The sequence below is a fragment of the Peromyscus californicus genome, unplaced genomic scaffold, assembly GCF_007827085.1.
Source record: "Peromyscus californicus insignis strain IS unplaced genomic scaffold, ASM782708v3 Scaffold_4__1_contigs__length_199733344, whole genome shotgun sequence".
Classification (NCBI taxonomy): domain Eukaryota; kingdom Metazoa; phylum Chordata; class Mammalia; order Rodentia; family Cricetidae; genus Peromyscus; species Peromyscus californicus.
Window position 1 is genome coordinate 7,867,034 of NW_026294562.1, and position 21,451 is coordinate 7,888,484.

The window sequence follows — 21,451 nt, forward strand, 5'->3', positions numbered from 1 at the left end:
TAGAGAATGGGGTGGGCGTGGGGGAGAGCTACTAACCAGGCAGCGCCCTGAGTCCCACGTCTTGTTTTTCACAGACTGTGCTACCTTTGGCTGATTCTCTGGCCTCCTGCCTGAACCAATACCACAGCGCCACCCCATCCTGGTTGACATTCCGGACTTGGCTTCTTCCCTGCGGGTCTCATGGTGCTCACCTGATCCTACCTTCCTTGTACACCCGGAACTGCTCCAACAGAGCCCTTCTGGGAAGACACACTCTGGCCAAGACAACCCAGTGACAAGCTGACACATTTAAAGTTCCCAGGATGATAGGGGTCATCAACTTACCCACAGGCACACAAAGGCTAGCCAGTTTCTGACATCCTACTCTGGAGGGCAGGCTCCCCAAGGACAGTGGCCATGTTGTGTTTCTACACAGAACCCACAGGACTTCCTGCAAGAGCTACACAAATATTGGATGAATCTACTTACACTCCTTTCTTCCTTGCCACATATGACTCTTAAAGACATTGCAGATGACCTACTTAAGCAGAGACTAGCAGGGTTTTTCCAAAAACAAGTAATTAGGTAAATATTTTAGGTTGTGTGAGTCTTAAGAGACAAAAAGTGATGTTATTGTCTATGTACTTAAAAGGCAGAAAAGAGAGAACAGATTTCTATAAGATTTTTTTTAAGAGAAGGGTTTCAGATAGTACAGGCTGTTCTTGGACTCAATATATAACCAAGGATGAACTTGAACATCTGATCCCCCTGCCTCCACCTTCTGAGACCTGGATTACAGGCATGTGCCACCATACCCTGTTTGTGTGGAGCTGGAGACTGAGCTTAGGGCTTTGTGCATACAAGACAAGTATTCTACTATGTGATATACATATCCAGCCCTCTAAGATTTTTATTGATGAGGTTAAAAGTATAAAAATAACTGAGTATAGCTTTTTGTAATACAGGTCTCCTAATAAGAAAAGTTAACTTCCTTTGCGAGGAACAATGTTTGGCCTAGTTGGGATTCAAAATGTCTTGTATCATTAAAATCTACTTCAAATGTTTATCTGTGTATGTAACATGATTTTTGTACTGCACCTTTGAAAGTGGCAGTTGAATTTAACAATATGTATATCACAAAATGTTTTTTTTAGGTTTTTTTTTCTTTAATAATTTTTTTTTTTTTTAAGCCTACAGCACCCGGTATTCCCAGGCGGTCTCCCATCCAAGTACTAACCAGGCCCGACCCTGCTTAGCTTCAGAGATCAGACGAGATCGGGCGCGTTCAGGGTGGTATGGCTGTAGACTTTCTTTAATAATTTTTAGGTTGCAGGAGTAAACTAATTTGCCAGTCCTTTAAGGGTAATGAGGATTAGGATATTTTCATTCTTTCTCCTGTCTCTGCCCTTAAAATCTCCTACTTAAAATGTATTATTATTTCATTTTACATGTATGTGTGTTTTGCCTGCATGTATGTCTACACACCATATATAAGCGTGGTACTCACTGAGGAGAAGAGGATTTCAGTTACCCCAGAACTGGATTTTACAGATGGTTGTAAGCTACCACACAGGGCTGGGAATTGAACCTGGGTCCTCTGGAAAAGCTGAATCACTTCTCCAGCCCCCAAAACTTTCTACTTTTTACAAAATTCTTCAAGAAGGGAACAAAGCTAGACCTGAGAGTTCACAAAAGCCCCTAACAGCACATATCCCTGTGACCTGGAGAACTCACTGTTGCCCAACAGCCCAGAATTGCAGGGCAAGACTCAGACAGCCTGTGGGCTTTTCCTTTTCCAAGGCTAGCATTAGCTCTTTGTCAACGACATGAAAACCAAAAACCACTGGTTCTTCCTTAGCCTAAACCACAGGGAGAGGGGGAGGCCTCCGAGAAGCTGTATTTAATGAAAAACAGTTGTGCTTGCCTAGTCCTGGCCACTAAGGAAACACATTAAAATCAAAAAAATCTCATTGCATCTTGAAAAACATCATCGGAGAAGATGATGGTCACAGCACAGAGTCCAGTGCTCGTAAAATAACATCAGTAATGTACAGCAGGTATTATTTATTTGTGGGGCTATTTACTAGGTTAGAGAGAATGGAGGTGCAACGGAACCCACTATGAGAGTTTTATTAGGGTGGGGAAAGTGGATAGGCCTACTGGAAATGAATAGTGCGGTAGAGTTGACTCTGTTTTTATAGGTCACCTTGTGCATGCACATATGGGTTTACACAGCTATGTCATGCATGTGCATAGATTATGTGACCATGCAGCTCACAGATTATGTAGGATGTAAGGCCCTGGCGTGACTGAGCAGTTTGCCTGACTGCTGGACATGTGTGGTCATGTAGCTAGGAGGTGGCTACAGATTATAATATTCCACCCTTTTTGTTATAAAAATAGAGAAACCCTGTCTCGAAAAAACCAAAATAAATAAATAAATAAATAAAAAATAAGGGGTTAGAAGTGGTGGGTAAACAGGAATGGAGGCTCCATGTCTCCGAACTGCTTCCAGATGGTTCAGTGTGCATGGGTTAATTTTTTGGGGATGGGGAGGGGGTTTTCTTGAAGTAGCTGGTGTCCTGAGGTAGGCTGAATTGTCTTCACCGCTGCTTTTAGCCCTGTGGAATCTTCCATCGCGGTTTGGATCTGACAGCTTGGATCTGACAAAGTGCTGACAAGGCAGAAGAGAAAGTTTAGAAAAAAAATTTACCTTGGGGGAAAGGGGAGATGAGATGAGGAGGGTCCCCCAGGGGTCCCAGGATGAGGGAGGGGGTCCCCGAGACCATGAAAGTTTGAATGATACTTAACTGAAGTGGATCTGACCTGTCTGGGTGGGTCCAAGCCGGCTCTGGAGCAAGGAATAATTTTTAAGTTTATGAAGGAGGCAAAGGGAATTTAAAATCCTGAGCTGGCAGCCATGATATTATAATGTTTAGTACCCTGCTATCAGAATTTCTTTTTTGGGGGGGGCAAGTTTCGAGACAGGGTTTCTCTGTGTAGTTTTGGTGCCTGTCCTGAATCATGCTCTGTAGACCAGGCTGGCCTCAGACTCACAGAGATCCACCTGGCTGTGCTTCCCGAGTGCTGGAATTAAAGGCGTGCGCCACCACCACTCAGCCTGCTATCAGAATTTTATTGGTTAGTGTTAGCAAGAGAGAGAGAGAAATCTAGAACATGCTTTTTATTATTATTATTATTAATTAGGCTTTTTATCTTCACCTGAGACAAATCTTTTTTTTTTTTCTTTTTTCGAGACAGGGTTTCTCTGTGTAGCTTTGCGCCTCTCCTGGAACTCACTTGGTAGCCCAGGCTGGCCTCGAACTCACAGAGATCCGCCTGGCTCTGCCTCCCGAGTGCTGGGATTAAAGGCGTGCACCACCACCACCCGGCCACCTGAGATAAATCTTAAGGCACCTGTTTCCTTTTATTACTTCAGCATCCAGGAGACACAGGTGATTGATTGCTGAGGGCATTTAACAGTAATAAATTGCTATATTAAAGTCTGTTTTTTTGCAGAGTCCAGAACCTTTTGAGTCTGGGGGTGGCAATACCTCTGGAGTGTTAGTGTTTCTTACCGCCTGGGTATATTTGATGATCCCTGCACCTCTGGCTCTGTGGCTGATGGTGGTCCTGTAACAGTTAGCTGAGTAATTAATTAAAAATTTGAATATGTTATTAGAGACACAGAGGGAAACTGATGAAGCAGAATATGGTCGGTAGAGACAGGAAAATGTGGAGGGGGAATCAGGAAGAAAAACACATCTGGAGTTCCCAATCCGGTGGGATTGAGTACAGTTGTGGGATGAAACCTCATTCTTCTGGAATTGGAGACAAGGTGGTTGATCCCGGTGTCCTCTGGAATTTAAGAGAGCAGGGCCCTGTTTGTGTCACTGTGTATGAGGAGGAATTCCCCTAGGTTAGGGGTGAGGTAAAAGGCTTCAGGTGAATCCAGTGTGGAAAGCCTTCAAGCTTAGCAGCTGTGGAGGTTACAAGAATTACCTTGAAGGGTCCCTGCCATTTAGAAGAAAGGGGTGAGGGGCGCTGGCCCAGAGGGGAAAGAAGGACCTGATCCCCAATGTGGATTGGCGGTGGACAGGGGTTGTCACATGGCTGGGGTAAGGAATGGTCAGCAAAATTCCATAGGAGAGAGCGGAGGTGATAGAGTAGGTGGGTGAGCAGGTGGCCAGGGAGGGGCGAAGGTTCGGATAGGAGGCCCAGGGTTAGAGCCAGTCTCCCATACATGAGTGCCAAAGGGGCGAATGAAAGGGGTCGTGCAGCCGGGCGGTGGTGGCGCACGCCTTTAATCCCAGCACTTGGGAGGCAGAGGCAGGTGGATCTCTGTGAATTCGAGGCCAGCCTGGGCTACAGAGTGAGTTCCAGGAAAGGCGCAAAGCTACACAGAGAAACCCTGTCTCGAAAAACAAAAAGGGGGGGGGGGTTGTGCAGGAAGAGCCCAGAGACTGAAAAGAGCTAGAAGCAATAATTTCACCCAGTCAAGGTGAAGTTCCTGTGCCATCTTAATAAGAATGTTTTTTAAAGAGCGGTTGGGAAATCTGGAAGGCGAACTCCAGGCCATTATCAGACTGAAGAGAGGCAGGGATCCCAAATCAGGGGATGATCTCCCGGAGAAGGAGGTCAGCGACTGTCTGAGCCTGTTTATTAGAAACCAGAAATGCCTCCACCCAGCTGGGGAAAGAGTCTATGATTACAAGAAGATATTTAATTCATCTGACAGTGGGCATATGGATAAAATAAAGTCAGTCTCTGGAAGGGAACCTTTAGCCTGGTGGGTGGGAAAAAGTTGGCTCTGATATTTGGAATTGAGATCTGACTTTTGGCAAATTTTACAAGAGGCAGTAATAGTTCCTAAGTATTGTAAGTCCTCAGAGGTAGGCTGTAGGTGGGCTTTGATGAACTGAGACAGACTATTAGGGTGAAAGAGCTGATGTAGATAGGACAGAATTTGCCTAGTGTCAGGGGCTGACTGTGAGGATGTGGGCTGTACTGTATGGATTCCCTGTGGTGGGTGGGGAGACTTGGCCCTAGAGGGCCACTGTCCTCGATGCCTGGTCAGCCTGATTATTTCCCTTAGAGATGATGGAGCTATCGGTCTGATGAGACCGGCAGTGGACAATTCCTATAGTTTTGGGGAGATGGGAAGCTTTTAGCATGGCCATGATTTGGCCCGAGTTAGATATGGATCCTGCTTTTGCTGTGAGAAGACCACGCTCCTTCCAGATAGCAGCGTGGGACAGGAGGATATAAAAAGCATATTTGGAGTCTGTATAAACTTTAGGGCCAGGTGGTGGTGGCACATGCCTTTAATCCCAGCACTCGGGAGGCAGAGGCAGGCTGATCTCTGTGAGTTCAAGGCCAGCCTGGTCTACAGAGCGAGATCCAGGACAGGCCCCAAAACTACACAGAGAAACCCTGTCTTGAAAAAAAAACAAACAAAACCATTTAGGGATTGCCCCTGTGCCAACTGGAAGGCACGGGTGAGAGCTATCAGCTCAGCCTGTTGGTTAGTGGTGTGTGCAGGTAATGCTTGTGCTTCTACCACCCCAGTATCTGACACTATGCTGTAGCCTGCTTTATGGGTCCCCTCATGTAAAAAGGAGGTGCCATCTGTGTACCAGGTATAAGTGGCCTGAGGCAACATGCCCTCCTGTATGTGTGAAGGACGGGGCACTAGGGTTTCAGTGCAGGAATAAGAAGGAGAATAGTCAGCATTAGATTGAGAGAGGAGGCTTGAAATATTAAGGGGTGGGCAAGTCTGGAAAGTAAGTGTGGCATCTTCCAGTAATGTCACCTGGAGAGAAAGAACTTAGGAAAGAGGTAAAGTTTGTAAGCCTTTTTAAGTTAAGAGATGAGACAGGTTGTGGTGGGAGAAGAGAGTGGTGGGTGACCCAAAGGTTAGCTTCTTTGATTCACAAATGAGGAGCTCAGCAGCCGCTAAAGCTCGTATGCAAGGTGCCCTCCCTGAGTGGTGAGGTCTAGGTTTTTTTGACAGGTATGCTATGGGTGCAAAGGAGGGTTCCAGCTGGTGGCCTAGGGTCCCGAGGGCACATCCCTCTCTTTCCGATACATAGAGGAAGAAGGGACGAGTTAGGACAGGGAGGTGAGGTGCTGGGGCCTGGAGGAGAGCCTTTGGAGCTTCTGGAAGGGTTTAGTAATTGGGTGATGGAGGGGTTCATGCAGGGATCCCAGAGCTGCCTCATACAAGGGGTGAACAAGGAGGGAAAAGGATGGGATCCAGGACCATAAGAAGCTAGCTATTCCCAGAAAGGATAGAATCTCCTGTTTAGTAGAGGGGACTGTAAGAGACTGGATTAGATGCTTTCTATCTATGGTAATAGCCTTGTGGGTTGGGGTAATGGTTAGACCCAAATAGGTGACCTGAGGAGTGGACAGCTGGACTTTGGAAGGCAGGACTCTACAACCCTGGCTGGACAAGAAATTTAGTAGTGTTTGAGTAACTTGTAATGGCAGGTTGCAGAGCAGAATGTCATCTACATACTGTATAGGTTTAGAGCCAGGGAGGGACAAAGAGAGCAGGTCAGAGGCCAGAGCCTGACCAAATAGGTGTGGATTGTCCCTGAATCCCTGTGGCAAGACAGTCCAGGTCAGCTGTATAGACAGAAGCCTGTCAGGGTCAGACCAGATGAAAGCAAAGATATTTTGAGACTGAGGGCTGAGAGGAATAGAAAAAAAGGCATCCTTGAGCTCTAGGACTGAGAAATAGGAAGTTCCTGAATGGACAGTGGAAAGAGGTGTGTAAGGGTTAGGCACCACAGGATGGAGGGGGACCACTGCAGAGTTAATGAGCTGGAGGTCTTGAACCAAGCGGTAGGTTCCATTAGACTTCTTAACTCCAAGTGTTAAAAGGAGAAGACGTTGGGTAAAGCAGCCTTGTTCTGAGAAGGTACTGTTCTGAGAGATGATAGGCTTAAGTCCCCTAAGGCTCTGGAGTGTGAGAGGGTACTGAGCTTGGGTGATGTACCAGGGAGGGTCCTGCAACTGGATAACAATAGGGGGTGGTGCCTAGCAACAGAAGGGTTCTGGGTGTCCCAGACTTTGGGGTCCACCTGAGAGGCTGGCAAGGGAAATGACATGTTAGAGCTAGTGGGCTGGGTGGCTAGCAGGAGGTAGAGAGGAGCTGCTGGTGAGTATGGAGTCAGGTGAATGTGTGGAGCAAATGAAATACAAACTCCTACCTTAGCTAAAAAAATGTCTTCTCATTAGGGGCACAGGGCAGGTTGGCATGACCAAAAATGTGTGGATAAGAGAGACACCCCTGAAAATACAATTAAGTGGTAGGGTCTGATGAGGTAGGTAAGGCTGTCCCCCTACCCTGACAATAGGGAGATGAGAAGGGGAGGTGGGACCCCAAAATTCCCTCAGGACTAAGTAGCCCCAGTGTCCAAAAGGAAGGAAATGGATCACCCCGATACTGTAATGGCTACCCTAGGTTCCCTGTGGGAGATGACGTTGTTGGGTCAGAATCTGGGCACCTTCAATTGTACATCGCCAAGCCTAGGAGATTGGCTGGAGGGTGATCTTTGTTTGATGTCCCCATGCCACATGCATGGGGTGGGGGGCAGTCAACTGACCAATGTCTCTCTTAGTGGCACTTTGGACAAGGTCCAGGAGCCCCACATGACCTTCTTAACCACATTTAAAACAGGAACCTGAGGGCCTTCAGGCGGCAGGTCAGATAGCCTGTGCCAGCATTTGGCAGGCTTGTTTATGGGCTTTCTCATCTCTTCCATGGTACACCATAAAAGCCAGCACTAACACTTCTGCCTGTGGGGGCAGGGGCCCTCTCTCCAGATGCTTAAGTTTAGCCCTCATGTTGGGGAAGCTCTGTGAAACAAAATGGGTCATAAGGAGCTGTCTGCCGTCTGGGCTCTCGGGATCTAGATTAGTGTATTGTAAAAGAGCCTTTGTAAGTCGTTCTAGAAATTGAGGTGGATTCTCTTCCTTATCCTGAATTATGTCCTTTAGCTTTTCATAATTTTCATGGTTTGAAGGTAGCCTTATGAAGACCTCCTAGGAGGCAGGTTGTAAAGCGAGCCCTAGCTAGAGTGCCACCTGGGGTATTATAATCCCATTGTGGGTCCCAGTCGGGAACTGCTTCTGCTCCGGGAGTATGTGCTGTGTTAGTCTGGTGGACCTCATCTGCATGTATCCTAGCCTGTTCCCAACTCATCTACGCTCCTCAGGAAGTAGGTTGTCAGTAAGGATCACGTATATATCATGAAAGGTGAGACTATAGGATTGGGTAATAGACTGGAATTATTTAAAGAAGGAAGCAGAATTAGACATATAAGAACCTGTTTTTTTTTCTCTATCTGAGAAAGTTCTGCCAGTGAGAAAGGGACACGTACCTTAACTAGTCCATCCACCCTGGCTACCTCTCGCAAAGGGATAATGGCTGCCAGGTTGGCCTGACTGGGGCGGGGTTCCTTAGCAGCTTGAGAACGCACGAGGGGAGGAATATAGGTGGGGGCCAGAGCCAGGCAGTTGGAGCGGCCGCTATCAGAGAGGAAGAAGGAGCTACCGGATAGGAAGGGGCTGGAGGAGCTGAAGGAGCAGTTGTGGAGGAGAAGGAGCGGGAGGTCGGAAAGGCGGGGGTTCATTAGCAGGGTCTAGAGCAGTAGTGAGAGGTTCCTCTGGTTCAGGTTGCACAGCCAGGAGCATGTGGGCAGGTGAATAGGAATCAAGGAGAGAGGGTTTTGAGCCGAGATAGAAAAAAGCTTGGATATAAGGTAACTTTCCATTTGCCCGTTTGCTGACAGAAGTTAGATAAGTCCCAGGGTCCAGCGAGCCATTAGGTGGCCATTTTTAATTGTTATCTCAGGGATACTTAGGACATGTTTTAGTGCAGAGGCGGATAAGCTTAGAAGTCTTTAAGTAAGGCATTAAGCTGAGAGGTTTGAGGGTTTCCAAATGGCATCCCAGAGGAGATGTGGGGCTGATGGGATTGGAAACTTTGTTTCTCATGGCTGCAGCAGAGAAAAAAATAAACATAAATAAATAAACGAGATCCAATGGCTAAAACATCTCAGGTGTCCCCAAGATCAAGCGAGGATCGATGAATGGCGCAAGTCACTCAGTGCTCCGTGAGCAAAAGAGTGAGGCCCGGGCAATACAGCCTGAGAACAAGGGTCCGACAGACAAGAATCGAACAAGGACGATATCTCAGACTGCAGTTGTGGGGAATGGGGGCCGACCGCAGCCAATAAAGACCGTGGACGGGGGTACCCGCAGTCCCAAGGACACCAGAAGGACATCGGACGATAGGCAGTTGTTCCCACGGGTCCAGGGAACTGTTTGCGCTGGCTGGTAAGAGGAAAACTCACCAATCAAAGCAGCGGGTTTTGTGCAGAGCGATGAAAAGTGGGCAGGTGCAGATGCACCAACCTCGGTCTAGGATCCTGGCACAGGGCGCCGTGGGAACCTGCTTTGTCACAGCACAAATGCTATTTATTTGTGGCGCTATTTACCAGGCGAGAAAGAAGACAAGGTGCAACAGTACCCACTATAAGAGTTTTATTAGGGAGGGGAAGTATAGGGAGTGTGACTAGGTCTACCGGAAACGAATAGTGTGGAGAGAGCGGAGAACAGGTGGAATCTGCTTTTATAGGTCACCTCGTGCATGTGCATATGGGCTTACGTAGCCATGCCACGCATGCGCATAGATTACATGATCACGCTGTGCGCAGATCACGTGACCATGGATTACATAGGATGTAAGGCCCTGGGGTGACTAAGCATTTTGCCTGGCTGCTGGACAGCGCATGCATGGTCATGTAGCTAGGAAGTGGCTATGAATAATAACAGCAGGGACCCGGCTAAGAGGGTTGGGAACCTGTGAGAGCATCAATCATTCATTGGCTCGTTATTAAGCACATTTCTCAAAGGTCTGTGATGAGGTGGGCATGTATCAGGGCTTAGGCATACAGAAAGTCAGATAGACACAGCCTCTCTTCTTTTGGAGTTTATGGCATTCATCCCCTGGGATATTAATTTCAGAAGCCCCTCATGGACCCCCAAATCCATGAATGCTCAAGTCCCGTCCCTAACCCCTGAAGTACTGTTTCACAAGGTGCATCTTGGAGCACCACATCACTGGAAATAGTTTGGAAAGCACAGCTCTCAGGACCACTGTGAACTGTCACGTAGGTTGTACAAGGGACAACTCCAGTAAAAGCATTCACAAAGATATATACATCCTTGTGACTCCTAAAGTTATAGGACCAGTAGCTATGACCTCTGCAACTGCAGGGTAAAGCCCATATGGGCAGCATGATATTAATATGGCTCAAGTCCTAGTTCTTGATGGTTCCTACCACTTGGATGACAAAAATTTTCCTGGGCAGATGTAATACACATGTCTACTCACCCTGATAGGGAGCCCACAACAGACCAAAGTACAGATATACCAAATGATGTTTATTGGGGTTACTTACAGGAATGTGGGTGAGGGCTTCTTACAGGAGCAGATATGACTCAAAAACATCCGCATCACCAAAGCCCACCCCAGCATGGGTGACAGCTCAAAAAGTCTGGGAACCTGGAGCACACTGCACAGCTTGCAGGCAGCTCAACAGGTTGGAGAGTGTCCTATCCAAGTGACTGGGTGGTCCAAACATCTTCCAGGCAGCTCGGATGGTTTCTGCTTCTTCCAGGCAGCTGGTCTGGTCCCAGAGTCTTCTTTGCAGCTTCGTTTGCCCGAGTCTTTGCAGCTCAGCTTTCTTCAGTCTGATGAGGACTCTCAGCTTTTATTGCTTCCTCTAACAGGGAGGGGTCTAGTGAATCTAGTCTGTTTCAGGGACTTCCTGAAGCCATTTTGAATTGTTTAACCTCCTGTATGAAGAGCTTCCCTGCAGTGTGGAACGTTCCAATCTCAATCGCAGAGGAAACAGTTAAGACAACAGCACTGTTGACACAAGCTGAAGCTACTGCCCTTCATTGCTTCCCCAAAGACTAGCAGAGGTATGTAGCTAGAGTTTTCCTGCCTGGCCCACAGTCAGGACAAATCTCTCTCACCTGCCAGTCCCACAGCCTCTCAGACCCAACCAAGTAAACACAGAGACTTATATTGCTTACAAACTGTATGGCTGTGGCAGGCTTCTTGCTAACTGTTCTTACAGCTTAAATTAATCCATTTCCATTAATCTATACCTTGCCACATGGCTCGTGGCTTACTGGCATCTTCACATGCTGTTTGTCATCGTGGCAGCTGGCAGTGTCTCTCTGACTCAGCCTTCCACTTCCCAGCTTTATTCTCCTCCTTGTCCCGCCTACACTTCCTGCCTAGCCAATGGCCAATCAGTGTTTTATTTATTGACTAATCAGCAACACATTTGCCATACAGAACATCCCACAGCACTTCCCCCCCCCTTTTTTTTTTCCAAAAAGGAAGGTTTTAACCTTAACAAAGTAAAATTACATATAATTTGGGAATTTGGGCGTAGCTTCTCTTACTACTTCCTGCTGGAGGGGTGCGCTGTATCTTATGGGGACACAAAGAAAATTTTTGGATTATGGAATAGTCCATGAGGGTGTATCGTCTGAGCCAGTTGCCTTCAAACCATTCTGGATGTTGGATCATCTGGGCCATGGTGTCATCGGAGACCTTTCAGGGGGTCTTGGCTGGTCAAACCTGATGTATCTTAATCTGGAACAAATCCATAGCCTCTTGCTTTCTGTGGGAACAAAAGAGACTCTTTTCCAAAGCAACATATCCTTATATCCAAATTTTGAAGTCAAGGTATCTTTAAAGTATACATATTGGTTTAACTCAGCTTCCTTTACAATCAAATATCTCTCTGCAGTTAAGAATCCCAAAGACAACACAATCCAGATTCTCTGTGTAATATTCATCTTTACATGGTTTATTTTCTATATTAATTTTACTGTCTCTTTAAAGACTTTATTTTTTTAAACTATGTATTTGTTTATATAACTGTATATATCACCTTTTTTGTCTCTTTCAAGCCTACGTATATTTTACACACATTTTAAACTATTACATCTGAATCTGTCTTATTGTGAATCTATTGCTTTAAGCTGCAGCAGCTGTGGCTGCTGGCTCCGCCCATCTCAGCTTCCCAACATGGCTACATTTACCACCAGCTCTGGGAGCTATCGTGGGTCTATGCTTTTAGCCAAGCAGCGTGTAGCCCAGAAACCTCTTTTTTTTGTTTTGTACCTGCAAAGGCTAAATCCACCACATAGCTTAATGTGCCACTTGCAGAGGTCTCATTCCCGCCATACTGCAGGTCGAGCACGCACGCCAGGAACCCACAGGTAGCTCAAACGGGCAGCTGCCGCTCATTTGAAAGAGACAATTAGGAACTGTTTTTAGCTCCATTTTAGAATCTTTTTTTCTCAGTTTTTAGGTGGAAACTCTTGCCACCACGTTGGACGCCATTTGTAGCTAGAGTTTTCCTGCCTGGCCCACAGTCAGGACAAATCTCTCTCACCTGCCAGTCCCACAGCCCCTCAGACCCAACCAAGTAAACACAGAGACTTATATTGCTTACAAACTGTATGGCTGTGGCAGGCTTCTTGCTAACTGTTCTTACAGCTTAAATTAATCCATTTCCATTAATCTATACCTTGCCACATGGCTTGTGGCTTACTGGCATCTTCACATGCTGTTTGTCATCGTGGCAGCTGGCAGTGTCTCTGACTCAGCCTTCCACTTCCCAGCTTTATTCTCCTCCTTGTCCCGCCTACACTTCCTGCCTAGCCAATGGCCAATCAGTGTTTTATTTATTGACTAATCAGCAACACATTTGCCATACAGAACATCCCACAGCAGAGGTACCCGAGACTTTGCTCTCCTTTGCCTTTGTCCTGTTGGTATAAACGTCAACAATGAGAAAAGCAAATAAAATCTTAATATGAGTGCAAAAATAGTTTTGACCTTATGCAAAGATCTGCAGTTTATACTCAAATGGTCACAGACTTAAGCTGAGCAAGCTCAGAACAGAACTTTTTTGTTTTGTTTTGTTTCCAAGACAGAGTTTCTCTGTATAGCTTTGGAGCCTGTCCTGGAACTCACTCTGTAGCCCAGGCTGGCCTTGAACTCACAGAGATCCACCTGGCTCTGCCTCCAAGTGCTGGGATCAAAGGCGTGTGCCACCTCCGCCCAGCTAGAATAGAACTTTTTTTTTTTTTTAAAGATTTATTTATTTATTATGTATACAGCATGTATGACTGCAGGCCAGAAGAGGGCACCAGATCTCATTACAGATGGTTGTGAGCCACCATGTGGTTGCTGGGAATTGAACTCAGGACCTCTGGAAGAGCAGGCAGTGCTCTTAACCTCTGAGCCATCTCTCCAGCCCTAGAATAGAACTTTTTAAATGTTTCCCTCCCACATCAATAATAAGGAGGAAGTGCTCTGATTGCTTAGGTTTAGAACTGTTGAATACCTACCTGGATAGGACAGACCTAGCCGGACTGTTCAAACTACAGGGAATGCACTCCACAAAGGAGCAGTAGCATCCTCACAGGATGACGAAGGAAGTGACACTCATAGGCAAAGCCAGACTCTGTGTGGCTCAGTAAGTAGTTGGCCTGACCAGGGATTAGATCCACTTTAGAGGAAGCCTTAGGCCAGCATTATACAAGAAAATTAAAGCAGAGAAGGTTCCCAGGTGGGACCCTGCTCCCCTAGGACACCAGCTCCTGTAGTGAGTTTGGCAACTTGTGAACTCAATTCAGCATGCAGGACCCAGAGGCCAGAGTCCATGTTGGCCAGACCATGTGTGTACACAGAGGTCGGTGCTTTCTTCTGCAGCAACTCTCAACAATGGTGGGTGTGACTGTTTATACATTTCCTATCTTGGCCAGGCTTGGCTCAGGAATGGGATGCCAGGGAGTCTCCAGGGGTAGGTGGTGGGGGCAAGGCAGAGGGGATTCCAAGGTCAGAATTGAATCAACTACATGTAATCTTTTGACTTTTTGTTTTGTGAAAGTGTGTGTTCACATGCATGTGGGTGCAAGTGGATGTACATTCACGTGTGCACAAGCCACAGGTTGATGTGTCTTCCTCAGTTGCTGGATATCTTCCTCAATTGCTCTCCACCTTGTGTATTGAGGCAAGTTCTCACTCTTGAAGCCAGAACTTGCCAATTGGGCTAGTCTAGCTAGCCAGATTTCTGGAGGGATCCCCATCTCTTCCTGGAAAGCACCTTATATGAGTCATCTTCCCATTCCATGCCCAACCTTTTAACATTGCAACATGACTTTTTCATCTGCAAAGTTTATATTTAAGAACTGCACAATTGAATTACAAAAATATAATCCACCAAATATTTCATATTTTAAGTATGCTTAAGATTTTGTGTTGGGCTGCACTCACACACGTGGCTGATGGGGCACAAGTTGAGCATGCCTGCATCTACAAATTGATGAAAAGTAGCTATGTCACCCAAGGCAACTGTGGCTTTGAAATGACCTTTGCTCAAATACAGTGCTCCTTGCCTAAGGCTTTTCACTTTTCCCAGTTAGCCCTCTGCACCATCCAGCTTATATTCAAAACCACGTGTCCAGCAGATCTGATCCTTCAGGAATATGCCTTGGCTTTTCTTGATGTCATGTTTTCCCAGATTTCCACCTAACCTTCTGGTTGCCTTTTCTCAGACTCCTTTGTAGAGCACTTATGTGATGGTAGGCTTTGGGGGCTCTGCCACAAGTCTCCCCATTTTTCCCTCCAAGGTAGTCTGATCTGGCCCCATGTTCTCAATTTCTAACACATTTATTTATTTCTTTTCTTTTCTTTCTTTCTTTTTTTTTTTTTTGAGACAGGGTCTCTCTGTGTAGCTTTGGTGCCTGTCCTGGAACTCACTCTGTAGACCAGGCTGGCCTCAAACTCAGAGATCTGCCTGGCTCTTCCTCCCAGGTGCACATTTCTTTCTTAAAGCCACTGCAGGCCATCCCCATTTCCACATGCACACACAGACATTCTTTGTGTGCTCTTTGCTCTCTGCAATTTCTTCAAGAGCCTGGGATAGTCAGAGTAATTAGCACACTGTTGGCACCAAGAATGTCTGTCTCCCCCCAAACATACACGGGGGAATGAAACCAAATCATTATGACCACCCTGTTGTCTAGACTGTGGTGGTGGGGATGTGAGGGTGCTCATGTGACCTGTTTTCTATCCATATTTAAGAATGCTATTCACATTTCTAAGTGCATAGAGATGTTGAGAGAGGATTGGGATGCAGTTCCTTGAGGATATGTTGTTGCGCCTTTCAGTGCAATTTAGGAAATGAGACCATTCCACACGCCAAGCGTGGAAAGAAGGTGTTGTGAGGGTATGAGGAGAGACACAGACGCATGCCTAGTCTCAACTGAGGCCTGCACAGTCATCCATCCCCAGCACACTGCCGCATCTTAAAGAATATAACCTAAAAAGTACTGCACGTGTCTACTGGGATACATTTCTTTTTCACACTTGAACATCCCTGAAAACAGGACACATCTCATTAATGATTGTGTGTTGGAGTTTGATTAACGGTATAATTTCTTTTCCAATTATACAAAATATAAGAGTAAGATTTATAATTGATAAGTTAACATTGTCTTGGGGTAAAGGAAAAATAGTATATGGCTTCCCTCAAAGAACATGAAATGAGAGCAGATCTAGAGTCCACAGCAACACATTTCTTTAGGTTTCCAATTCTCTGGCCGCATGGAATAAGCCAGCCCTGGAATCTTCCCCAGAGGGGCCATTCTTTTTCCCCCTGCCTCTGGCTGCCCTTCCCCTTTTCCCTGGAGCTCTCAGCCATCCCTGGCTATTTCCCAGCCTCCCTCTTCTGGTTTTTCCTCTAAGCCTGCTTTTAAGTCTGCTCTACTTAACAGGAAAGAGAAGAGAAAGCTAGCTGGGTGGATAGAAATTATTTAGACAGAGTGGAGGGAAAGAAGCATGAACAGTCCCGTAGGGATAGTTGTTGGGCTAGGAACAGGGCTACAGGGAGGTGGAGGCAGGTTCACAGAGCTACTTACGGTGAGGGCCAAATGGATGGAGGGAATATCTCCAACAGCAGGCATCCTGGGAATCCTTAGAAAGTAAAACCTTTAACCATGGCGACTACTCTACATGAGCTTCACATGCACATGTGTACATTCACACCTACCAACGCACACAAACACACATATATACTTCTACATGTGCTTAAACACTAGGTCAAAGTCTTTCTATGGGTCTGAATCCTACCTGGAATGAGGGAGGGGGAGAGGCAGAACCTAGATAACTAACTGCCTTTTAAACAGATGAAGATGTCCTGATAAGAGAGGAAGAAGTGGCCCCATCAGGTGACCCAGCCAGCCAGTGGCAGAGGCAGGTCAGGAAATGACTCCCAAGTGCTAGTCAGGCTGACTCAGACAGGAAGATTGAGTAGAGAGCTTGGGGATTGGTCTTGTCCCAGGTTAGAAGGCTGTGTTAACCTCCATGGAAACTTGAGTCCCACTCCTGTTTCTCTAGAGTAACGTTAGCCACAAAAGCCTGGGTGACAAGCTAGAGAGATGGCTCAGTAATTTAGAGTAATCACTGCTCTTGCAGAGGACCCGAGTTCAGTTCCCATAATCTACATGACAGCTCACAAACACCTGTAACTCAAGTTCCCAGGGATCTGACTCCCTTTTCTGGCACCTGCGTGAAGATGATACCCATAAACTCATTCAGGCAAACACCTATACACATTAAATAAATAAGTAAATAAAATCCTTTTAAAAGTCTGGACAATACAGGGAAAAAGAAACAAGCCTTCACTCAATGGAGAAGGCTTCCGAACTGTGGTGAGATGTAGAATCATAAGGAGAAAGGGGAGGCTGGAAAGACTCTGGGAGATAGATGATGTGTGCCCAGGACCTTGGAGGAAAAAAGGGCAAGCTGAGAGGAGTCGTCTGCAAAGGGGCTGAAGGAGGGATCCCTAGTCTATCCATCCTATTGTCCCTGGACTTTGGGTCCTCAGTCTCTAAGGTGGTGTGTCAGGGCTGGAGACGGACTGTGGGAGTGTGCGAGAACATAGGAGTAGCCTGACAGGCAGGTGGGTTCCCGCCCCTCTGAGCTAAATGCTGTTCACCTGATAGCATAAGGCAAGAAGCCAGCCAGAGACTGCTGAATATGCGCCCCCACTCCCTGCGGGGTTCCGGGCAGTGGGAGTATAAATGAGAAAGGAGTGGCTGTGCTCAGGAGGAGCTGGACAGGATGTCAACACGTGCAGTTCCTGTCTGATCTGCAGATCTCACCACAGAGGGGAGTCATGCCAGCTGCACCCTAGCAAGGGCCCAAGGCTTCAAGGGTTCAGAGTCTTTGGAAGAGAATACAAAGATTTCTTTGGAAGGATGGAAACCTTAGGTAGAAGAGCCAGAGTCCTCACGCCTCTGAAGCATTGTTCCTTGGGGGCCCCTGCTGAGCCTCAGAGACTCTTCCTCAGCAAGGTTCTGAGGATTGCTGGTTGTAGGTGTGTGTCTCTGAGAAAGTCAGGGTTAATTATTAATCACCTGGCCAATTCAATCAATGTAGACCAAGGTCTCTCTCTGCCAGGCTCCTCTACTCCACTTGCTGCCCACCCCCCATACCTCAATGCCTTTTAGATGATTGGAGGAAAAGGCGCCAGGAGCTCCCCACAGTCCTTGGATTGGTATGAGGTGTGGGCATTGGGTAGGCAGGTGTGGTTTCCAAGGTGCAGGGTGAACCAAGGCTATCCATCCAGTGTTGACACAACTGTCACAAACAATGCTTTGTTCCAAGCTCTGACTGGGAAGGTCCTGTGGAACTGAGTGGGCCTGGCTAGGTAGGGATACAGAGCAAGGTCCAACAGGTTTGAGGAGGGGATGCCCCTAGGGACAGAGAGATGGAGGCTGCTGAGGAAGGAGGCCCAACTCTGTGGCTACAAAAGCTTATATTAAAAGGCTGAGACAAAGATTTGTAGCAATGTAAGTAGGACCATAAAACCATCAGAGCCAACTCCCAGGCCTAGGGTAGGGGGAGCTAGAGATGGAAGGATGGGCAAAGCAGGGCAGGAAGTAGGTGTGGTACTCCCAGGGCCCACCGTTACTATAGCCAACTAACTAGACCCGTGCTCATGGCGTCTGGTTACTGGGCAGAGAGTTGGGGCTCAGGCCTCTTTTGTTCCAGCTGGTCCCAGGGATGGGTAAGGGGGCCATTTAGTCCTTCATTTAGAAGTCACTGATCCTGGCCCTGTGGTAGACACAGAGCATCAGAACATGTTCCCTGCCCTTGTAGCTTCAGTGACTTCTGTCTGTCTCCTAGGCTTGTAGACAAATCCAGAATCATAGAGCAACATGATAATGGATATGAAGGAGAGGCCTGTATGTAAGAGTCTAAGGAGAGAATACAAAGAGAAAACAGCAAGGAATAACTATGAGAAGTGGATGGGGAAGCCAGAGATAGTCAAGGAAGGCTTAATATAAGAGGTAACATGAGCCGGGCAGTGGTGGCGCACACCTTTAATCCCAGCACTCGGGAGGCAGATTCAGGCGGATCTCTGTGAGTTCGAGGCCAGCCCGGGCTACCAAGTGAGTTCCAGGAAAAGGCGCAAAGCTACACAGAGAAACCCTGTCTCGAAAAAACAAAAAACAAACAAACAAACAAACAAGAAAAAAGAGGTAACATGAGGGCTAGGGATGTAGTTCAGTTGGGACAGTTTTCCTAGCATGTGTGAAACTCCGTGTTCCATCACCAGTACTGTATAAAACCAGACACACACCTATAATTCCAGCACTAGGAGGTAGATACAGGAGGATCAGAAGTTCAAGGCCAGATTGGATATGTGAGACTCTGTCTCAAATAGACAGATAGATAGACAGACAGACAGACAGACAGATAAAAGTCACAGATGTAAAATGTGAAAGAAAGTTGTAGCTGCCAAGTAGTAAGAACAGAGGCCCAGGAAAACCATTTGCAAAATCAAACAGCTAAGAAGGGGCTTGTTTGGAGACCAGTGAAATATGATCACAACTGAACTACATATTGGGGGTGGCAGGAAGTGGGGATGAGTGGGGGTAAATATGAAACAGAGCTAAGTAGAGTGGGGTGAGTGTCAAGCTAAGGCATATGAGGAATACACAGAACCAAGACCTGGGCCCCGAAGACTCCTGCTCTCAGAGGCACTTGCATGCTGCTGAGAGCTGAGCCCTCATTGCACTGGGAAGATGAGGGCAGATGTGTCCTTCTCCACCCTGTGCCTCAGAGTACGAGGGTTATGACACAGTAGAGGAGGGAAGCAGCCACTGCACCCTATGGAGATGGGCTGTCTCTGTTTTACTCCAATACCTAAGGAAAGGCACATGGGGAGATGGAGGTGACAATGGGTGACATTTTCCAGCCTCATGACAGATTTGCTCTCAAGGGTCCTGACCCCTAGGGAATTGTGCCCATCCAGAAAGCCACCCTCCTGGGCTTGAAGGCAAACCAAAGGAGTCCCAATACTACTCTCTGCAGGCCACACCTTATCAGACAGACAGGGCCTTACCTCTCCTGAGGGACTCCTTGCTGCTCAGTGGGCAGTGCCATCCCGTCCCCAGGGCCCCAGTGAGTGATTGCTGGAGAAGTGTTCTCCCAGAATTCAGATAGGCGGGTTCCTCACACAGGCTCTCTGTTGTCTGGGATGGCCAGACACGACAACCATGTGAAGGAATAATGTCAGCCTCCTCCACATCTGATGGACATTGGTCCCAGAGTCCAGAGGACATTGGTTCTAGAAGTTCAACTAGTCAATGGGAGACATTTCAGGAAGAATATGAGACTAAAACAGAAAAGCTGAGCAGACTCTAGGCAAAGCGCTGATTCTCTAGGCTGGGGAGGTGGGAGTCTTCGGTCACTGGGACATTAACCTAGACAATAACTTCCTAGCCCAGAGGAAAAGACGTCCAAATGACCTCTCCAGAGGAGCTTCCATTGTATTCTATTCCAACAGTGGGCTGTCGGTGCCCCTGCTCTCCAACACCACAGCATCAAGTCCTTCTAGAAAATACTCAGAGTGATCTACAGAGATTCTAACAAGGGGGTTGCTAGATCACACTTCCCCTTTCTGCTCCAGTCACATGTCATACCACTACACAGTCACCTCTACAGATGACATCCTTGTTGTCACTAAGCTTCTTCAGTTATCATTTACAAATCTCTCTTGGCTAAGTCTGCTCACTCCTGGGCTTTTGGCACATCCTCTCAGTTGGAAAGGGTGGCAGGTAAACAAAGGGTTTCACTAAAGAAAAGGTAAACACTTTATAGAACTGGCTGGTGCTTGGGGCCAAGGGAAACAACCTTTGGGTCTGAAGTCCCCAGAGCTCTGAGAGAGGAGAGCTGAGCTTTCCTTCCCTGACCTGCCTGAAGCAGGAGGAAGCCGCACAGCCCCAGGCACTTCTTTCATCCTGTCCCTTCTGTTCCCACAAGACCCAGGTCCCCAGGCAAGATCTTCAGAGTAGGGACTAGGAAGAAAATGGGTTTTTGTCCTCCCTCCTCCTTCCCTTCCTTCTTGTTTCAAGAAAGGTGGGGTCCTTTCTTGATCTTTCTAGGAAGGGGAGGCATGGCGCCATTGCTTTCTAGAGTTTAGTAATGAAAGAACTTGCCGTGAGCAACCAGAAGAGAGCTAAGTGATCAGAGCACTCAGCACATTGGTGGTGCACCCAGAGCCATGGCCTTCGGGAACAAAAGCCCTGGCTTGAGACGGGCAGAGGAGACAGAGGCCAAGGTCATGGTTTGAAGCCCAGTGTGGTGATGCACGCCTGTAATGCCAGCACTCAGGAGACTGAGGTAGGGGACCACCATAAGTTCAAAACCAGCCTGGAATGCAGAGTAAAAGCTTGTCTTGAAAGAAAAGGGAAGGAGGGAGGGAGAGAGGGAGGGAGGGAGGGAGGGTAGTGTAAAAACTTGTCTTGAAAGAAAAGGAAGGAATGAAGGGAGGGAGGGAGGGAGGGAGGGAAGGAGGGAGGGCAGAGTAAAAGCTTGTCTTGAAAGAAAAGAAGGGAAGGAAGGGGAATGGAAGGGGGAAAGGATATGCAATAAATATATGCTTAGAGTTCAGCTCGCCTGCTCGTAGCTTGTCTGGTCCTTTGCAAACCACTTTGTCTCTCGAGCCTCATTTTCACCTACTGGGGAAAACATCAGCGTCTATGTTTCAGCACTGTGAAGGAGCCAAGGGACACAGTCCCACAGAGTGCACACAGTCCCTGCAGAGAGCCTCAAGAATCAGCAGGGTCGATGCTGGCTTTACTGGTTCATGCAAGAAAGAAAGGAACCCCAGAGTTCCTGATGACACTGACATGCCCTGGCGATGCTCAAACTCCCCTCACTTCAGTCTCCCCAGAAGGAGCATCTCCAGAGGCTTTGCTAAAGAGTGGGCACTTGCAACCACTAACAGAAAGAGACCCCAAAGAAGAAAGGGTTCAGAGGGAATGGGAGGGGGTAATGGGAGGGTAGATG

General features: G+C 47.3%; 1 non-coding gene across 1 annotated transcript; it reads right to left on the bottom strand.

Annotated features, from left to right (window-relative positions):
- Positions 1-1,167: 1,167 nt before the first annotated feature.
- On the bottom strand, positions 1,168-1,286 carry LOC128095798 (5S ribosomal RNA). The gene has a single exon (XR_008213401.1). It is a non-coding gene; the product is annotated as a 5S ribosomal RNA (ribosomal RNA).
- Positions 1,287-21,451: the final 20,165 nt, after the last annotated feature.